Source organism: Artemia franciscana, chromosome 17, assembly GCF_032884065.1.
Source record: "Artemia franciscana chromosome 17, ASM3288406v1, whole genome shotgun sequence".
In the NCBI taxonomy this organism is placed as follows: domain Eukaryota; kingdom Metazoa; phylum Arthropoda; class Branchiopoda; order Anostraca; family Artemiidae; genus Artemia; species Artemia franciscana.
This window is the reverse complement of record NC_088879.1, coordinates 40,485,829-40,507,896: the sequence shown is the minus strand read 5'-3', so window position 1 is coordinate 40,507,896 and position 22,068 is coordinate 40,485,829. Positions and strand designations below refer to the sequence as shown.

General features: G+C 36.8%; 1 protein-coding gene across 1 annotated transcript in view; it reads left to right on the top strand.

Moving 5' to 3' along the window:
• LOC136037586 (rho guanine nucleotide exchange factor 28-like) overlaps positions 1–22,068 on the top strand; it is a 330,822-nt gene that overhangs the window by 75,421 nt on the left and 233,333 nt on the right. The gene's annotated exons all lie outside the window — the stretch shown is intronic.

Genomic DNA, 22,068 nt, shown 5'->3' with positions numbered 1-22,068 from the left:
GTTTTTTCAAACTGAAAGTAAAGGATAAGATCAAAACTTAAAATGAACAGAAATTATTACGTATATAAAGGGGGCTGTCACCTCCTCAATGCTCTTCACGCTAAAGATTGACTTTTTGTCCCAATTCTTTAAGAATGACTCCTGAAACACAAAAGCTGTGCTACTAAAACAATAAGTAGGTGTTTTTGAAAATACTAAAAACTGTAGCGTGAAGAACGAGGTATTGAGGAAAGGACAGCCCCTTCATATACGTAATAATTTTTGTTCGTTTTGAGTTTTCATGTTGCTCCTTAATTTTAGTTTAAAAAACCTTTTATTTAATTTAATAAATTAAAGAAATGAAGATAGACGTTGGGTTTTACTCCAAAGAATGTAATACAGAAAAAAAATTGAAAAAATGAACGTTGAGAGTGATTTTTTTAAGGGCAACGAAAATTCTGGACGAAGCAAAGTGAATATTTTGGAGGGAACCCCTTCAGCACTTCTTCGGTGCTATAAGAGAAAGTTGAAAAGAAACAACTTCACATTTTTTGAAAGAAAATGTGAAGGAAGCAAATTCAGTCTACGAAACTTTCTTAATATAAAAGAGGAGCATTAGATATTTTATTGTAGGAATATATTCCTATGTACTACAACACTATGTTGTAATCTTAACAATAAACTCTTTTTACTTTAAATATATGATAAATACTGTCTAGTAGATTTATATCGAAGTATAATGTGTGGATATAAGATGGATGTGATTCTTATCCGAAATTTTCTCTAATTTGAGCTAAAGAACAAATATTGTTGACGTGCATAATTCACATTCAATATATTGGAGCTCAGACAGAAATGTTTTTGCGTAAAAAAATAGTGTGTAATGAACTGTAAGGTAAATGACTTTTCTTTGAAAAACATAATTTTTTTAAACAGATTTTTTTTATGGAATTTTTTTTTCTTCACTAGCTGCAACGGTTCAGATATTCTTATTTACAATATCTGAAAATTTGTCTCATATTTCCCTAGCAGGAAAATGTCTCACGAATTTTTTTATTGGGATAGCGGGTGTTCATTCCTATATGGCATATCCCTTTGCATTGTTTTACCATCTCTCCTAAATTCTTGTACATTTGGTACGATTCACCTATTTTTTTTTTTTTTTTGATTTTACATTTCCCCAAAGTGTTCCTAGTAGGTAAATATTGGAACAATGGGAAACTGTGAGCAAAAAACGTCTCGTCTTTTGAGGACAAAGTCATTTTTCACAATTAATGTCTGCGAGAAAATCGTCTTTGAAGATTGAGTGAGAATATTGTTTGATTTCAAGATTTCAACTGAGAAGATTGAAAAGCCAGATTACAATGTTGAAGCAAAAATTAAGCACGTGAAAGCGCCACGAGCAAATCAATAATACGTAAATGATTTCCCTGCTAAGTGGTTAAGCTACATTACATTAGGTGTAACCTTTCAAACAGTTTGTGGTAACGAACTATAGTATGGAACGACCCGGCTCAATGGTAACCGAAACTCTAAAAAACGGAATTTTGATACCAATAGTTACATTAAAAGAATCGCATTTTAATGCTGATTTTAAATATATAAGTTTTATCAAGTTTAGTCTTACCCATCAAAAATTACGAGCCTGAGAAAATTTGCCTTATTTTAGAAATTAGGGGGAAACGCCCTTTAAAAGTAATAGAATCTTAACGAAAATCACACCAGCGTATCAGAGAACCCTACTGTAGAAGTTTCAAGATCCTATCTACACAAATTTGGATATTCGTATTTCTTTTGCCAGAAGACCGACCATTTGTTTGTTTTTTTGTTGTTTTTTTTAAAAGTAAAACAATTTTTTACTGTTTTAAAAGGTTCTATTTTTTAGAATAAATTTATGAAGGAAGATTCAAACTTTAGCGTAAAGATCGGGGCGTTGAGGAGGAAAAAGCCTCTTTTATATACGGAGTAATTTCTGTTCGTTTTAAGTTTTAATGTCACTCCTTACTTTCAGTTAAAAAACTTGTTCTTTTTATTTAATCACATTTAAACAAGTCGTTTCACACTAGGTTAACATAAGAATCCATAATACCATCATATTCATCATCTAAAGAGGAGATTCAAGCTCTGACCAAGTATGAAAGTCTTCTTAGGAAAAGTTTAAAAAATTTATATTGTGCTTATCCAGAAATTCCATTTTTTTTGTTGCTATATTGTCTTTTCCATTATTTCCATTATTTATTTGTCTTTTATTATTTGCCGTTAGGTCGTTCACGGAAAATATCCACTTTGGTAATAGTCGAAATTAGGTAGCAATGTAGGTTATATGGAAACTTAAGTTTTCAAAATTTTCATTGCGTGCATTTCTCGTTGTAACATTTTCTTAAATATATTAAATTGCAACTCAAACCATTTTTATTTAAATTCGAAATTAGGTTTCTACGTTCTGGTAACTTGTATATTACCTTATTTTATTTGAATTAGATTGGACTATAAACATTCATCCGTCCAGTTAAGGTTGTAGCAATCTTTTTTTAATCCTTTTTTGTTGGGAAACACTTAAAATTATTTGTCTCAAGGAGCTCCTGTACAATAACCAACCTATCGACCATATTTGTTCATCCCAGTTTACTTGGTTTCATGTTAGCTCAGTTTTTCTCGTGAAACGTCTACGGGCGTCCTGTAGAATTAACAGGGACTTCGACCCTATTACTCTCGTACTCTCGGAGGAAGTTTGACCTCTGGGCTAATGCAGGTGACTTCAATGAACAACAGAGTACGTCTAGCTCCTTCGCTGAAAACGAATTTATCTTGTCAGCGAGTTTGGATGAAGACGATAATAATCCTGTTGCCCGCCTTGTTTGCAGGCCGGGAGCTCACAGTAGCTTTTACTCCACTTTTGGAATGATATGTCATTAATATTTTTTTTGGTGGGCTGGAGGGCCAGGGGTCAGTTCCTGTAATTTTTGGAATAAAATATCTTTAACAATTTTTTTGGGGCCGATGCTATGGAGGGAGGGCCAGAGGTTAGCTCCCTTACACTTTGGAATAAAATACCGTTAATAAGTTTTTTTAGTGGGGATGGGGGTCGGGCTTATCTGATCTTGGAACTATTATAAAAATCCTTCGCATAAAAACCGCATATGTCCCCTGGGCATAACTTACAATACCTGCCCCCGGGCTCGTGGGGGGGGGGCTGTGTCAACCCCGGACTTTTTATTATTTGTTCTTTAAACTATTTTCAACAAAATGGTTTTCTTAAAATTTTTGTCGAATTTGTTTGGGGAAAAAAGGGTGGGGGGCTAGTTGCCCTCCAATCACTTTTGACTCTTAAAAAGGGCGCTAGAACTTCCAATTTCCAATCGAATGACCCCCTCCGAAGTTTATGCGACCACCCCTTCGATATGAAGTGCCTCTGGGAAAAATAATAAATAAAGAAACAATAAAATATTAAAAAGTGGATGAAGGTTAATCACTTAAAGATAAATTATAAGAAATCGCATTGGGTAATTTCTTTTACATCGCCCGATTATTATCCTTGGTTAAATGAATTATAGGTCGGAACTTAACGTATTGCGCGTCTGCCGTCTGTAAAATATCTTGGAGTAATGGTTGATGAGACTCTTAATTTTTCAAAGTAAATACAATGTATATCATCTAAAATTGCTCGTAATGTAGGGATTCTGAGAAAGTTGAAGTATTTTTTCCCAGTTAATATACGTAGACTTGTATATTTTTCTATTGTCCACCTTATTTGATTTATTGTTGTTCAGCATGGTTACTTTTCAAACACATTTGAAGTCATTAAGTGCTCTCTAAAATTAGGCGATTCGGGATGTTGTTAATTGTGATAATCTAATTCAATTCAATCATATATATTTAAACCAAAACACATAATTCCATGTACATAATCTGCCAGTCAAGCACAAAAGTGCTTGACTAGGGCAGAAACTTAACTAAAGAATAATTAAACAATCAACTAACAGAAACAACGAATCAACTGGATTATCAAAAAAGAAAAAAAAGAGAAAAAAAGGGGGTAACGAAGAGAAAGAAAAGAAAAAAAGAAAAGAAAAGACTGAAAAGAGGAGGACTGCACGATATTCAAACCTAAACAGTATTTCTGTAACGACCCTTAACTGCTCGCTTGAAGGTAATAATGTTATTTGAGTTCCGGATTTCCAAGGGGATTGAATTCCAGATAGCTTGTGCAAAAAATCTAATTGAAAAATTAGTCAGATAATTATCTGACGATAACTATACTAACGATAATTAGTATAATCGTTTATCAGTTTGAGATAGTTATAAAAAAAATTAATATTTAAGCAGTTTCAGATCTTAATTAATTTTTATAAGGCTCCATTTATGTTTGATATATTGCATAAAAATGCACCTCAAATGTTTGGTTGGGTGTTTGAGAGAGAGGAGTCTGAATATGAGACAAGGAATTCGTCTGCAATTAGGAAACCGATTAAAAGGTCTACAAGGTTTGCGTTTTCGATTTCCTTCCTTCTGATTTCGATTTCGATTTTCTGATTTCGATTTTCTTCCTTCCTTCTGAATGGGAGTGGAGTCCCTTCCTTATGATATTAAATAAAAAAAAACAAGTTTTTTCAACCGAAAGTAAGGAGCGACATTAAAACTTAAAACGAACAGAAATTACTTCGTATATGAAAGGGGCTGCTTCCTCATCAGTGCCCCGCTCTTTACGCTAAAGTTTGACTCTTTCTCTCAACTCTTCTTTTTAAAACAGTAAAAAACTTTAGCGTAAAGAGCGGGGCGTTGATGTGGAAGCAGCCTCTTTCATATACGAAGTAATTTCTGTTTCGTTTTAAGTTTTAGTGTCGCTCCTTACTTTCAGTTGAAAAAACTTGTTTTTTTTATTTAATTTCTGAACGTTTTTGAATCAATGCATGTTTTGATTTTGGCTCTCCGCAAAGAAATAATTAAGACGAAATTTGTATATTTTTCTTTTTTTTTGGCTAAATGGCTTTCTCATAATTTTGATCGAATGATTTTGAGAAAAAACAAGTGGGGGAGGAAGCCTAGTTGCCCTTCAATTTTTTGGTTAATAAAAAAGGCAACTAGAACTTTTAATTTTTTACGAATCTTATTTATTAGTAAAAGATATACGTAACCTATAAACTAGCTTACGTAAAGAATTTTTTATTCTCATGTTTTTATTACACATATGAGAGGGTTCGGCCCCTCGTCAGTACCTCTCTCTTTACACTAAATCTAAAATTTTGGCCCAATTCATTAAGATTGACCCCTGAATCACAAAAGCCGTAGAATAAATAGTTGACATTACTAAAAATACTTTAGCGTAAAGAGCGAGGTATTAGGAGGAGGTGAGCCCCTCATATGGGTAATAATTTCTGTTCGTTTTAAGTTTTAATGCTGCTCCTTACTTCCAGTTGAAAAAAAACTTTTTCATATTTATTTTTTCAGTGTTTTTTTTTTAAATAATGCTAGTAAATCCTGCGCTCCCTTCATGGAAATTTTCTTCCCCCATGACAAATTCCTCGATGGAAAGTTCCCCAAGTATATCCCCATCTTTTCAACCCCTCCCCCCAACCAAAAAATCCTCCTGAAAACACCTGTACACTTCCCAATAACCATTACCATATGTAAACACTGGTCAAAGTTTGTAACTTGTAGCCCCTCCTATGAGGACTGTGGAGGAGTAAGTCGTCCCCAAAGACATAGTTATAAGGTTTTTCGACTACGCTGAATAAAATGGCTATCTCAGAATTTTGATCCGTTGACTTTGGGAAAATAATTAGCGTGGGAGGGGGCCTAGGTGCCCTTCAATTTTTTTGGTCACTTAAAAAGGGCACTAGAACTTTTCATTTCCGTTAGAATGAGCCCTCTCGCAACATTCTAGGACAACTGGGTCGATACGATCACCCCTGGGAAAAAGAAAAAAAAAAAAAACAAAAAAAAAACAAACAAACAAATAAACACGCATCCGTGATCTGCCTTCTGGCTAAAAAATACAAAATTCCACGTTTTTGTAGATAGGAGCTTGAAACTTCTAAAGTAGGGTTCTCTGGTACGCTGAATCTGATGGTGTAATTTTCGTTAAGATTCTATGACTTTTAGGGGGTGTTTTCCCCTATTTTCTAAAATAACACAAATTTTCTCAGGCTCGTAACTTGTGGTGCGTAAGACTAAACTTGATGAAACTTATATATTTAAAATCAGCATTAAAATGCGATTCTTTTGATGTAGCTATTGGTATCAAAATTCCATTTTTTAGAGTTTTGGTTTCTAATGAGCCGGGTCGCTCCTTACTACAGTTCGTTACCACGAACCGTTTGATAGTTCAAAAGATTGACTGGCCGACTTTTCGTGGGTGGCTTAGGGATCATTGTTTTGATATTTATGATTTATGATTTTTTTTCTTTTTTTTATATACATATAAAGTAGGGACATCGTACATAATAGTATTGTTATATTAGGTTAGTATAGTACAGGGTCTCAAGCGGTGACTTTTTTGCTTGTTTTTGTTTTGTTTTTTTGCTTTATAGGGGAATCCATTGATAAGTGATTTGTTTTGTTGTTTCGAGAATGCCCGCATAAGCCATAAGGCTTTTTGGCAAATTTTTCTCTTTTTTTGTGTTTTTTAATAAATTCTCTCACTCTAAAAAAAGCCATATGGCGTTTATTATAGGAAACCCTATAGCATTGCCTGTGATATTTGTAATTTAGACCAAAAAGAATGGGACATTTTTTAAGAGTTGGATTGTCGGCAATTAAGAAAAAGAAGATAGGTACATCAATCATATGAACCTGCTGCGTAGCCGTGCCGTTCTGCCGGTACTTGGTTCTATATTATTTGTATTTTAATATTCGGGTCACATACTCTATAACGTGCGCAACCGAACAAAAGCTTTGTATAATCGTAGTAGGGGAGAGGGGGGCGAAACCACACGGGGGCGAAACCGTCCGTTGGACCTCTCGTCCAAAGTCTTTTAACTAATACATTCGGAAAATCGCTGCTAGATGCCATTCATGTAGCGCACATTAGGCGGAAGTTTTGAATATTTGATGCCAAAGACAACTGAGATAAGAGGTAAAGAAGTTTTTATATACTCTCTGGAAATTTTGACATCTAAAGTCCTCGTCAAATATTTTCCAAGCTATTTTAGCTACAGGTTCGTAAGTTAGAAGGATCATAAGAGGTATGTTTCCGGTATTTTCCTCATAATTTTCATCAAGAAATGTCGGGCGGTTTCCAAAAAAAAGGTAAATTTTCAAAATGGAGTCAATAAGGGGTGACTCCGGACAGTTTTTTGGGGGCGACTCCGGACACATTTCGAGGTGTCCGGTTTCACCGCTTGCTGATGGAAGTATCTCCGAGTCTGGAATTGGAAGTAGCTAGGGCTAGGAAATTACCAAATATTTCAATTTTATTATAGACTAGGATTAGGAACTTATTAAATTCAACTTTCAAAAAACAAAAACAATATTATGCCCCAACAGAGAGCAGAGCTCGTAAGGCTAGGACAGTATAAATGCATAGAAAAACCACAACATCTCGTCATAAAAAACATACAACATACGAGTTAACAGAGGAGGTCACCCCAGCGTGAGAATCCCACAACAAACTATATATTAAAATCTATTATTCATCAATCCAGACACCCAGGCAAAGAACTATTTTTGAAGTATGTTTTCTCAACAAGTCTTAAATGAGAATTCATCTTTCCGATCAGCCGCGGAAGAATTTTCTTTGAAGAAGTCTACCCTTGTGGATGCCGTGAAACGCTACAAGAGTAGAATGCAAGATCTTGAGAAGGGTAGCCCAAGTGCAAACAATGATAATGACAGTGTTCGGGAGAGTTGCAAGTTCATTTTTACTCCCAAACAAGAGAGAAATCTTGCTATATACCTCGAAAACTGCTCAATATTGAAACACGGACTAAATCCAAATGCAACGAGAAAGTTAGCCTAACAATGGGCAACAACTCTGAAGCTCAAATTCCCACCAAGTTGGGAGCTGAATGAAGGAGCAGGATTTGACTGGTTTAAAGTATTTATGAAGTGTAATGCCACTTTGTCCATTAGAAAACCGGAAAATACAAGCCAGGCTTGTGCTGCCGGCTTCAATGCCACTGTAATTGGTGCCTTCTTTCGTAATCTTCAGAGACTGTATAGCAAGTTACAATTTCGTCCTGGTAGGATTTGGAATTGCGACGAAACAGGAGTACCCACAGTTTTTCAGGCTCCGAAGGTGATTGCTAAAAAGGGGGCAAAACAGGTGGCACAGACCGTGTCGGCAGAAAGAGGGGAAAATACCACAATGCTGTGCTTTGTGTCTGCAACTGGTCAGACTATTCCATCAGTGTTTGTTTTTCCAAGAGTCAAGGTTGGTGAGAAAATGTATCAAGATGGACCACCAGGATGCATTGGCTTAGCCCATCGCAGTGGATGGATGACCTCGGAAAATTTCGTTTGTTCATTGTAGTACTTCCAGAATGAACTTAAACCTAGTAAAGAGAATCCTGTTTTGCTCTTGTTCGACAATCATGAAAGACATATTTCAATTGAAGTAGTTTCCTTGTGCAAAGATAATGGCATTCATCTTCTGACCTTTCCTCTCCATTGCTCTCATCGCATTCAGCCCCTTGATGTTTCGGTTTATGCACCATTCAAACATGCCATCAGGGAGACATTGGAAGTGTCAGTGAACTTCAGACTGACGAAGAATTTTCTCCTGGAAATTTGTGCTTGTGAGGTTTAGGGCGAAAAAAACTCTGATAAACATCAAATTTTTTAACATCAAAACATCAAAAACATCAAATTTCAAACATCAAAGATTGCAACACTATAATAATAATAATAATTTATTACAAACCCGCTTATAAAAAAGAAGCATGAAGAAGCGGAGCAAAACAAAAGAAAAGAGAAATTAAAGACGAAAACAAATCAACCGAACATAATAATCACTAAATACAAACAAATCACACTTCAACTATCAAGCAAAAAAGTCGCTGGGAAATCAAATAATAGTGCCCTGTGTTTCACGAGAGCTTGTTTTTCAAAATTCGGCATGAACTCAACAGGATCAGGTATATGATACTTTTCTAGCAGACCAGTGTTACGGAGGTAAGGTGGCAGACCAAGCAGAAACTTTAAATATTTGCAAAAGCCTGAACGGATTCGCAACATATCCGAATTCGATAGCCAATGCCAAACGGGTGAGATGTAGTGAGCAAAGGGAAGAGCGACGGCACGATACAACCTAGCAAGAATATGCTTATTAAATTTAAACTTCAGAGCTGCAAGTTTAGCATACCCAGACCGAAAACCCGACAGAACCTGGTCAACAAAAAGAGCACGCGAGCTTCTGAGGTCGCTTCCATATGTGATACCTAGGTACTTCAACTTGCGGCTTGGAAGTACTACTTGCCCTGCAACGGTAACACGGGTAGCCTCGCGACGGGCAACTTCAGACGGCGCACGCGGGGGTTCAAATACAAGAAATTCTGTTTTAGCAGGGTTAATAACCAGACCAATATTAGTATAACCTCGACTTAGGAGATCGATATTAGCTTGAAGGTTACAAAGCGATGTGCTCACCAGTAATATGTCGTCGGCGTAGCACAGTAGGCTCACATCCATACATTCAGTGTTAAAACCACCGTTAATCTTTTTTGTTACCGACGAGGTTAGTGAATTGAAGAGTACAGGGCTTAAAACCGACCCTTGACGCAGTCCCCGGTGAAGCTTAATCGGTTTCGACAGGAATTCACTACTCAACTTAACACGGATAAGGCTACTCGAATACCAGTGCCATAGGACGGCCGCTACATGTGGGTTCACACCTTGGTGCAGCAGGTTCAAAATTAACTTTGAATGAATTACCGAATCGAACGCCGCGGACACATCTACTGCACAAATTAAAAGAGTCCGTGATTGATTCTGAGCTTTCGATACTATACGCGTAAGGAGGCGATGTGCAAATGCACAACCGAGGTGGCGACGGAACCCGAATTGTCGATTGTCAATTTTACACTTGCGTAACAGCTCAGGTAACAGAAGTCTCTCTAACACTTTGCTTAATGTACTAGAAACTGTTATAGGCCTATAGCTAGAGCAGAGGTTACGATTTTTTCCCTTCTTCAAGACGTTAGACACAATACCTAGGGCAAACGACTTAGGGACTGCACCAGAATCAAGGCACATTTGATATAGCAGCGTCAAGTGCTCAATGAGCAGAGGTGAGCTACAGCGGAGGTGTTCAGTCACAATTCCGTCGTGCCCGGGAGCCTTGCCCTTTCTCAGCTGCTTAATAACCTGGAGCACTTCGCCTATTGAGACGGTAAAATAGTTCCGTTGGCTCAAGAGGGACGCAAAAGCTCGTGAGAGCTCGCTATCACTTTCGGTTGTTAGTTGGGCATGTTTGATCCCAAAAACTTCACTATAGTGTTTTACCCACTGCTCCTCAGGTATGTTACTAGCAGGGTTTGTCACTGGTTTAGACTGTCTAAAAGACTTCCACATAGATACAGGATTATTTGCTGCTTCTTGGGAAGCAAGTTCGGCTTCGGCAGCTTTAAGATCACTTACAGACTTATTATAAGTTTTTTTCGTGTTGCGGAACTGCTCAAACACTACACCTGACCTAGGCCTCTCGCAATCGCGCCATAATCTCAGCCAAAACTTAGCACGAGCTTTGGCTTGCCTTACTTTAGGAGAGCGACTCCAGCCAGGCTTGCTGATTCCAGGTTTAAAACGGCGAGTGGGTACAGAAGCCTGCTCAGCCGTTTTCATTGCATGTATAATCTCAGTACAATAAATGTCTAGTGCTACCAAATCACTCGAGCCATGCATCAAGAGCTGAAAGGGAACTTTTATCTTTCCGAGAATCTCATCACATGTCTGTTTATACTGGTCGGCGTTTATTTTATTCCACTCAGTCTTGGTAGCATAAATTTGGGGCTTATTCGGCCTACACGGGAAGAAGTTAGCCTTAAAGCACAAGCCAAGGTGATCACTTACTGTGTGCTCAGAGTCCACGGTGACTGGAGCACCTAGAGAGAAGTTACATAGCACATGGTCAATGTTTGTCGTTGAACCGGAATTATGGATGTACGTATATGCGTCAGTCTTTTCACAGAGATCATACCCAGCTGGGATTACTGAGAAGAAGATTTCGGAGAGCTTATTTGATGGGTTCGTTAAGTCGCACTGAAAGTCACCGCAGACTAGCACTCTTCGATTGCCCAGCCTAATAAGTAAGCGCGCGAGGCGGCCACAAGCTTCCGAGAACCGTTTTTCGGAAGAGAGGGTGTTTAGGTTTGTTGGTAGATAAACCGTGATCAGAACAAAACCCCCGGGGCCAGGAAAATCTACAGCGAGGAAGAACTCACACGATTCCAGCTTTTGACATTCAAGCGAACTGTCCGTTATGATAGCAGTGCCCCCACTAGGTCGACCGCGGACTGAGGACCTTTTTGCTTCATGCATGAACACGGTTTTTTGATTCAACTGTTCGAAAAGACCAAAATTTTCGGAGGTGAGTAAATGTTCTTGTAAGCACACAACATTAAATTGACGGCATAGTTCTTTAACGTAGTCTAGTTTGACTGAATTGTGCCCATAGATATTTCGGCAAATGATGGAGAGAGAAGTCATTTCGTTGTAGTAGGCTTTTTCATAGCATTTCTAACTAGTGGGCATCTCATGCTGTATGAGGGGTGGGTGTTGTGGCCTTCTGGGCATAGAGCACATTTAACTGTGGTGGACGTGCATGGGGACGTCCGTGATGCGACGTGGGCACCGGCGCACTTAGAGCACTTCGGAGCGTTGCTGCAGGCACTAGAGAGGTGCTCGAAAGATTGACAGTTAAAACATCTCTTGGGGAGCTCTTTATAGGCCTCAACCCGGAAGTGGGTGTAGTCTACAAATATTCCGCGTTTAATTGTCTGATCTCGCGCGAACGAGTCTTTAAATACAAGTTTCACTGTGCCAGAGGTGCCGAACCGGTGGACTTCCGTAACTTCGGAGTTCGCAGCAATAATTTCTTCCTCTGTGGTTGCCGGAGGAACGAATCTTGCCACCGCTAAAAACTTTGGTTTCCGGTAAGAAACCTTGACATCACGGACCTTTTCTTTCAACATGTCTGCGAGTATTTGAGCTGAATCCGCCGTATCGAGAAAGGCAACTAACCCACCTTTTCGTTGAGTGATCCGGCGAATATGTCCTTTTCCACCGTTCTTTTCGATAAATTCCTTCTGTTTGGCACATGATTCAAGGCTTTCCGCCGGCACATTCGCTATCACTACAGGATTCTCAAGTCTTTCTGGTTTCGGTAGCGGGGGCCAGACAGTAGGGCCTGACGGAAGGTAGATCTTACACTGATCGATTAGTCCCTCTATTTTCTCTGTGCACTCGTTAACTCTAATTGAAAGAGAAGTCAGCACATCTTGCGGTATTCTAGGCACTTCGCCAATTTTCCAGATAGTAAATCTATAGGTGAAATTGGCTGAGTTTTCTGCATTCTTGATAGCATCGTATAAATCACCCATGAAAACATCACTCTGCAAACCAGCTCGGCGGTCCTTCATTACATATTCATCTCCAAGTTGCCGCAAAATATCGTTCAGTTTGCAATGCGCAGCGTACAGAATGTCTTTTCCGTAAAATTTACTTCCCGTAGCAACCACCGCGTCACGGGAAATATCGGCATATCGCAAACTTGTCTGAGCGAAATTCAGGACAGGCGCGTATATATATTCGTAAATAGTCTCTTGTGTCATACCAACGAACTTCACTGCTCGAGAGCTGAAAGTAGTCAGAATCTTGAACGTTTTATTTTCTTTCGCACACAATACACCTTCACGCGTCGAGCGCTGAATGAACGCCTACTGAAGTCACCCAGGAACAAGGGAAGCGTAAGTACCCCCTCACCTTTTCCCCGCAATTTTCGGGTAACTGAATACCAGCGGGTACAGTACGGCGCTTGCGGGGGGTTCCTTCCCCTCTTCTGCTTGCTCCCAGTAGAAATCAGCACCTTAATGATATGGGAAAAATTGTCTTTATAGATGGCGCCCCGATCAACTTAAGAAAAAAGATGGCGCTGGTGAGGATGTCCGAAAAGAAAGACCTATTCTAGGGATTGGAGAATATCACTCAATTTAACTTAACTGTAAAATTGTCTATTAAAGGGTACAAATCAATATGAAAACAACCTCAAAGTAGTGCAATAACTTTATCCCATTAACAGCAAACAAGCAAACTCAGGCACATACACTCTGGAAATAATACAGATGGCGCTATATATATGATATTATTTGTGAGATTGTGAGACTATGTTTGTGAGATTGAAGAAGTGAGTGGCAGATTAGCTAAAATAAACTACCTCCGCAAATCAAGTTAAAAGTTCATCTTCCCAGAATGGCCCGATTGTGCTGAAACTGATTTTGATGATATAATTATGAAGTTGCCTACTCCTTTTGCTGCAAGGGGGACAGGGCGATCAGGCAGTCAAAGGCCTTGTATTTGGGTGTGACTTGTCTCGCTATGCCATAAAATAATAATGTGAAATACCCTTAGAGTTCTTTTGATATTCTAGTTAATTCTGCTACTTTTATATTATCTGAACGCACTGTTTGAATCGTTAACTAATAGATGTCCGAAAATGCCCCTCATGTGTCCGAAGTCACCCCACGGTAGGGGCGACTTCGGACACTTTAAGACGTCATATGTTTTTGGGTCTCACGGAGAAACGACTTGATGGAAGTCATTGAAAAAAAAATCCTAAAAAAGATGAATATTTAAGCTTTCTGTTCATATAAAAACAAAGTTTGTATCTTTAGAAGAACATCTTATAGGGGTCATAAACTCAAAAACGTACGGTTTCGCCCCCCTCTCCCCTACATTGTACGTAACTTTTGCCTGTCAGCCATAGAAATAATCTTCCACAAAGGTGAATCATATCTTGGCAAGTTAAAAAGACTATTTTACTTGAAGTTAACAGTCCTAATGGTGACATAATTTTGCTTTCTTTACCCTCGCCTACATTTTGAACGATCTGGAAAGACAGGTATGTTACAGCTTAGGGTAATGAAGGAATAAAATTGTTAAACTCTAGATGGTGTTGGAGTTTTTCGATACTAGCTCCAGTTCCTGCTCGTTTTCCATTCCCTTTCTTTCACACAACAGCATTAGCTCTTACTAATTGGAGTTGGTTTGTTGCTAAGTACTCGTGAGAATGGCGTTTGAGGTTGATGTTCCAGGTGAACACGTGGTGTTCCGACAAGCCTACGGCTATAACTTGAACCAAAAGGACAGAATACTCATATAATTGGATTCATTAGTTTCAGGTCTATCCATTCACCGAATGGAGTCGTGATATTGCTTAGACTATCTCTTGGATAATGATCTGCACTTGCTTAGCAAAATGGAATTAAAAAAAAAAATTTCAACGGATTTTCCAATCTAAAAAATTCCAAAGTAAGTTTGAAAAATGTAACTCACTAGATAAATAAAGCTGGGCTTCAGTCGTCCTACGTTCAGGCATTAAAACTTTTTGACCGAGAGAAATAACACACCATAAACTTGCACAGGAAGCATAAACCCTTCTGACAAATTTGCTATTATGTATTTATAATATCTTTGAATTTATACAAACTATGACAGTAAAATTTGTCTACTCAAAAATAGAAAAAAAATGACATTTGCCCTTAACTTGGTTTTAGAATGAACACGCGAATATGTCAATATTCATCACAAAGAATAGACGTTTATGCTCCTTTAAAGCTATCGTTAGCCTTGGTTACTGAAGGGTCAAGGTTGGTGTAAATATTGGTGTAATAGATATTTGTGTAGAAAAAGAGAAGACAAAATAAAATCTAAAAAGAAAACTAAAATATAGAACCAAAGTTCCGTTAAGAGAACGATTTTTTTTTTACATTGCAACTTTATTACTTTGTGCAGTTGGAGGTTTTAATCTTGTCAGTCTTAGCTGCACTGGTTACATTACTTCAGTACACGCTTCAAATACTAAAAATATATATATCGTCCCATATCCAGGATAAAAATATGCCTGCTATGGGAGCGACCTAAACTGCATTTATTTTTGTCACAAGGGGGAGTATGGTTCGAAGTTAGAAAAATTGAATATTTAGACCATTGTTTTTCAATTTTTCACGAGCGATTCTTTGGACCAATCTAGAATTTCTCACTGTCGTTAGATGTGTGAAACTGCTCAGTAGTCCAAAAATTTATTTTTGCAGGATCTGTTGATCAATTTTATCTTTTCCGCATGAGGAAAAAGAGGATATTTGTCCCTTTACCAGAATATGCTTATTTCCAAAACAACTATTGATACCTAATTATTTGTTATTATTATTATTTTTTGTTCCAAAAGATAGGATGACAGACAAAAATATTGATCCGATCAGATGAGACTGCAATCCTAGCTTCTTTAGTTATGGTCAGTATACAAGGGACTGAGCTTGCATGTGTGCGCAGGACTTTCTTTCAAGTTGGTGCGAGCTAATCATTTTTGGAGGGCTGTGAAATTTGAAAAGAAACACAAAAAGTAGATGAGTTTATGAAGAAGTTTATTAGATATTTAGAGATCGCAAAATTCTTGACATTTTGGAAGAAAGTAATCCCCCCTTTCCCCATGCATGGGTCTTGTTGAGTTTGTTGTTATCTACCGTCTTGACATACAGGTGATTACTCAAACTCAAGAATTGCACCTTGAATACTTTCTATAGTAAATTGTAAATTTTAACGAAAAATTTGAGCTTTACGGTAGCAATGCCAGATACAACTGCATATTAAAAAAGCCAGCTCTTTATATTAAGATTTTTTCCTTTGTAATTAGCTTTGTTTTAATTGAGTGTGAGCTAGTGGTAAGAATATACGCTAGTTTTTGTAAAGACTTCCACATATTTACATGCCAAAGAGCCTTTGGGGAAATAGTAATATTGTACGTATATTTGGACCTATTGATGAATATATACTCTAATTTTTTCTTTAAAAAGTCCCGCCCATTTCGCTAAAATTCCCGTAGCAAGAAATTCTTCGGAAAATTACGGTAATAAAATGGCAAACAAAATTTCTATGGTAACTTTGCAAATTTTATAAAGTGTTCACCATTATGTGGGTGCCAAGCTCGAATCGAAGTGCGACTTGTTGAATTTTCAAATCAAAAAATAATGGTTTTTATTCATACCTTAAAGCTGCAGTTTTTTAAGATTTTGCTTTTGGTTGTTTCAAAATTGTCTCAAGTTTCTAAGGCAGTATCACATTTAGTCAGTGTTGCCACGTTAAACAGTCAAAACAAACAAGTAAAGCTAATCCGCATTTTGACAACGCTTTTGCCCATAAAAATCAAAATATTAACAGTCAAACAGAAGGATAGCTAAACCTTTTTGTGTTTTTTTACATTTTACCTTATTTTTGCTCATTTGTCATCTATGTTCTTTTTCTTTCTTTTTTTAAAATTAAGACCCGCTAATATTAAAGCTGCATAAATGCTTCAGAAAGCCTTTTTCGATCCCCGAATTTTCATTTTTTTTTTTAGATTTCCATATATGGTTGTATAAGTTTCTATTTAACAAATTCAAACAAATATATTCTATATTCACTGTCCTTGCTAAATTTCAGAACTTTAAATAATTCATAATATGCCTTGGAGAAACTCACATCGCTATGAAAAAAAGAGCATGGTTATTACTATGAAGATGACCCTTCTCCTAATCTATGTAAGCTTTACAACTGTGAAGTTGAAAAAAAAGTACTAATAACAGTAATATTCCTGGTTAAAACCCTCCAGCGCGTTTTTTTAAAGCTTTTCATCATCCTCTCTTATTACCAAAAGCTTTTCTGTGTAAATTTTCTGTCTTTATTGTAGCTATCAGTTAGTCCCATTTTCTTGTGAAATTTTCCAAGTCTGGCAACAAAAACTGCGATAAACTTGAAGGAAAACATTCTTCTTTTCCTTCAGTATGTCATTCGAATTTTTTGCTGATTCCAAGCTTGTAGTTTTTGAAATTTATGTTTGAATTTGATAGTTCACCCTTGGGGCAAGATGTGAACGGTTTTCCTTGATGAAGATTCCTCCCTCTGAAAATGTGAAAAGTTCCGTAACGATACGTCCTTTTTATTATAAAACGACCTCAAGGTCCTATAATAACCTTTCTCATAGTTTGCTTGGTGTATTGTTGAGAGGCGTAGCCTAAGTAAGCCTCTCAACCTTGTAACGACCTCAATGTCCTATAATAACCTTTCTGATAGTTTGATTGGTGCATTGTTGATTGGCGTAGCCTAAGTACGCCTCTCAACCTTGTAAAGACCTCAAGGTCCTATAATAACCTTTCTCATAGTTTGCTTGGTGCATTGTTGAAAGATGCAGCCTAACTACAATGAACTTTGCACAGGAATATTTAATACTTCAAAGCAGGGGTGTCCAAACATTTTTGCGAGAGGACCGCATTAACTACCAAGAAGCAGTTTGGTGGCTGACTACACAATAAAGGTCCAAATCAGAAAGAATCAAAACATAGATCTTGTTTTTATATTTCATAGTATTATATTTATAATACCATTATTATTTAATTTTATATTTAACATTATTTAATAATATATTACGCCGGTATTTTCGAAGACCACACTGCCTTTCCATGACGTATAAATAAAATTTCAATATGGAGAATCCTTTAATTCGACAGTAAAACACAAAAAATATCTCTGGATATTTTGGCTAAATACACAGTAGCCGTCTAGAGCTGATCTAACTAAAATAATTCAAATTGTAATCGATATTTATACGAAAACTAATTATATACTGTTTAGCACTCTTATTTTCTCCAAACGGTTACAGATGCAAATCTCTTTGACTTCCTAATTTCCGTGCCTTGATATTTTGGTGCTTCTCTGTTATAGCTAAAACACTCAAAGCTCTTCATCTAAGTAGAACAGGTTTCTCTGACGTTCAATCCTTATGAAATTACATAAAAAAAAAAAAACAGAAATTACTCTGTATATGAAATGGGTTGTCCCCTCCGCAATCCCTCGCTCTTTACGCTAAAACTTTTAATTGTTTTAAAAAGCATAATTGTGGCAAAGAGTCAAACTTCAGCGTAAAGAGCGAGGGATTGTGGAGAGGACAACCCATTTCATATACGGAATAATTTCTGTTTGTTTTAAGTTTTAATGTTGCTCTTTACTTTCAGTTAAAAATGTAATTTCTGAACGTTTTTGAATTAATGCATGTTTGATTTTGGCTCTCTACACATAAATTATTAAAATGAAATTTGCATATTAATTCCTTTTTTGGCTAAATGGCTTTCTCCTAGTTTTGATCAGACGATTTTGAGAAATAAGGGGCGGGGAGAGCCTAGTTGCCCTGCAATTTTTCGGTTACATAAAAAGGCAACTATAAATTTTAATTTTTAACGAATGTTTTTATTAATAAAAAATATACGTAACTTAAGAATTAGCTTACGTAACAAACTTTTATATTCTTAAATTTGTATTATGTATATGAGGGGGTTTGTCCCCTCGTTAATACCTCGCTCCTTACACTAAATCGTAAGTTTTGTCCCAATTCTTTAAGAATGACCACTGAATCCGAAAGGGCGTAGAATAAATAGTTGAAATTACTAAAAATAATATAGCATAAAGAGCGACGTATTTATCTCCTCCTAAACACCTCGCTCTTTATGCTAAAGTATTTTTAGAACCCCTCATATGCGTAATAATCTCTGTTCGTTTTAAATTTCAATGCTACTCCTTACTTTCAATTGAAAAAACTTTTCCATGTTTATTTTTTCATTGTTTTTTTTATATATTAATTTTAGAAAATCCTGCGCCCTTTTCATTGAATTTCTGTTCCCCCATGACATATTCCTCGAGGGTTAGATCCTCCCACATAGCTCCCTCCCCTCAACCCCACCCCCAAATAAAAAAAAAATCCCCTGAAAACGCTCTACACTACCCAATAACCATTATTATATGTAAATACTGGCCGAAGTTTGTAACTTGCAGCCCCTCCCCCAGGGGTTGTGGGGGAGTAAGTAATTCCCAAAGACATAGTTGTTATGGTTTTTGACTATGCGGAACAAAATGCCTATCTCAAAATTTTGATCCGTTGACTTTGGAGAAAAATGAGCGTGGGAGGGGGCCTAGGTGCCCTCCAATTTGTTGGTCACAAAAAGGGCACTAGAACTTTTCATTTCCGTTAGAATCAGATCTCTTGCGACATTCTAGGACCACTTGGTCAATACGATGACCACTGAAAAAAAAAAAAAAAAAAAAAAAAACACGCACCCGTGATTTGTCTTCTGGCAAAAAATACGAAATTCCACTATTCTAGATAGGAGCTTGAAACTTCTGCACCAGGGTTTTCTGGTACGCTGAATCTGAAGGTGTGATTTTCGTTAAGATTCTATGACTTATAGGGGTTGTTTTCTTCTATTTTTTAAAATAAGGCAAATTTTCTCAGGCTCGTAACTTTTGATAGGTAAGACTAAATTTGATTAAACTTATATATTTAAAATCAGCATTAAAATTCAATTCTTTTGATGTAGCTATTGATATCAAAACCCCATTTTTTAGAGTTTTGGTTGCTATTGAGCCGGGTCGCTCCTTACTACAGTTCGTTACCACGAACTGTTTGATATACCAAAATATGATGAAAATATAATGCTTTATTAATAAAATTACGGAAACTAACCTAACCCTAAACTGACCTAACCTAACCTAATTTTCATTTTAACATCCATGGCCATGCATTATTCTCTATCAATAGAGATCGGAAACTAAATGAATTTCATATATGGTTAGAAAAACCGGTTTTACTTACATGATGAACCTAAGTGTTGTAACTATAACAGATAAGTACAGATTTTTTTGAAAGTTCAATATCAGGTGAGCAAAGGTCATTGGTATTGAGAAAAACGAAATTTACTTCATTTGACTGTAGTAAATTATCATCATTTGATGCAGGTGAATTTAGCTTAAATTATGTGTGCCTCTACATCATTCAACATGTCTCTGAACTGTCTATGGTTGAGCCCATGTGACCTTACTAAATTCAATATTTTTACCACAGGGTTATGTACACTCTTAATGTTTAGCTCACAAAGCTTGCTGGGGAATATTACAGTGCAGACACATTGGTTGCGGACTTCGTTTCTCATTACACACCTGCTCCACTTGTTCAACTAAGCCTTTCTTCATGCCACTCATGTTCTTTTCTCTATCAAAAGCCAACCAAGACAAGTTAATCCCGTCTAAGTTATAATTAGGAAATGATTTTTTCAATTCATTGAATATATCCTCTCCAGTAACCATACCATAAATGCTATATGGAGAAGACTCTCATTAAATGGGGTTATACCACTTTGTTGACTTCTAAAAGTCAATGAAATGATACAACGCCATCTCTTTCTGGCAATTATAGGGTCTGTAGGGGCCAGATGAGGGGCATTGCGGGCTGCATCTAGCCAACGGGCCTTAGTTTGGAGACCCTTGCTTTAAAGTTACAAAACAAATAACATATTCAACAATATTCCCTGCTTTCACCTCTTTCCCATGTCCTACTAAAGTCTTTTAATGTGTGTCATTCCCCGTTTAATATAATTTGCTATTTTTTGTCTGATAATTTGTTGATACCACTACTGAAATTAAACACTCCCTTGAGCCCATATACTGAAAATGATTCTTTCGATAAATCCTGTAATTTGGGACAAAAGGCCATTAATCGAAGCAGATCCTTGTCACTTTCTCCACATATGAAGCCATAATTGAAGGTTCAAACTATCCAAGCAAAATTTTCACATTTTCCGTATTATTGTAGTTTAGATATGATGTTCAAACTGAATATCAAATTGATTACGGTCGCTTAAAAGGTGTTATATTATACAAAATCAATTTTCTGGAGCAGCGGAAAAACTGAAAAATATACTTCAATTTTTCTGCCTCCGTTTTTGAGGGTTTTGTCTCGTGGGTTATCGCCTCGTAAAACCGTTTGGGTTTTTTCCAGTAAAGACTTTTTAGCTATTCAAGATACAAAAAAAAAAAATAATAAAAAAAAAAAAAATAATAAAAAAAAAAAAAATTGTGACACCTAAAACTTAATCTTTCAATTATTCTTTTTGACGAGACAAGGTATTACAATGCAGTTAAAAAAAAGAAAAGGAAAACCGTCATTAAATTTTTTTTAGAAACACATGATTAATTAATCGAAGCAGATTTTTATCACTTTCTCCCCACATGAAGCCATAATTGAAGGCCCGAACTATCCAAGCAAAATTTTCACATTTCCACATGTGTCTCGTGGGTCTTGTCTCGTGGGTTATCGCCTCGTAAAACCGTTTGGGTTTTTGTTTTGTTGTTAGCAAGAACCAGTTGTTTTTCAGTAAAGATTTTTTGGCTATCCAAGATTTGACCAAAAGAAATTGTGATATCTAAAACTTAATATCCCAACTATTCTTTTTGACGAGAAAAGGTTTCATTGTGCAGTTAAAAAAAGAAAAAGAAAAAACGCTGTTAAATTTATTTAGAAACAAATGATGCAGTCGTAAACAAAGTGGGTCGTAAATGTTGCTCAGCTTAAAGGTCCACTGAAAATATTTTGGGTTGCATCAACTGGGGAAGAAAGACTCCTTGATTTGGATTATGCTGATGATTTAAGCTTCTTAGATGAAGTTGTTAGTAAAATGAATACATTTTAGGGGTTATGCTAGATCAGGGTGCAAGAACAGGTTTGAATATCAATGTTAAGAAGACTGAATTGCTAAGACTAGGAATAATGAAGATGAAGAGGTGATGTTGGGTAATGAAGATCGGTCAAGTGAACAGATTCACTTGCATAATTAAATACGGTGGGTACGGTGAAGATGTTAAAAGTAGAAAAACCAAGGCAAATTGTGTTTTTTCGCAATCGAATAAAATATTTTAGGATAGGTCTGCGACCTAGATTAGAAAATTGGAACCTGCAGTGATGAGAGTGGTCAGGTATGTCTATGAAACTTGGGTTTTTCATCTCCGAAAATGGAGGTGAATTGCCTGTATGTTTTCAAGAGAAATTGCCCACTGACTGTTTTGGGCAACCGACTGACT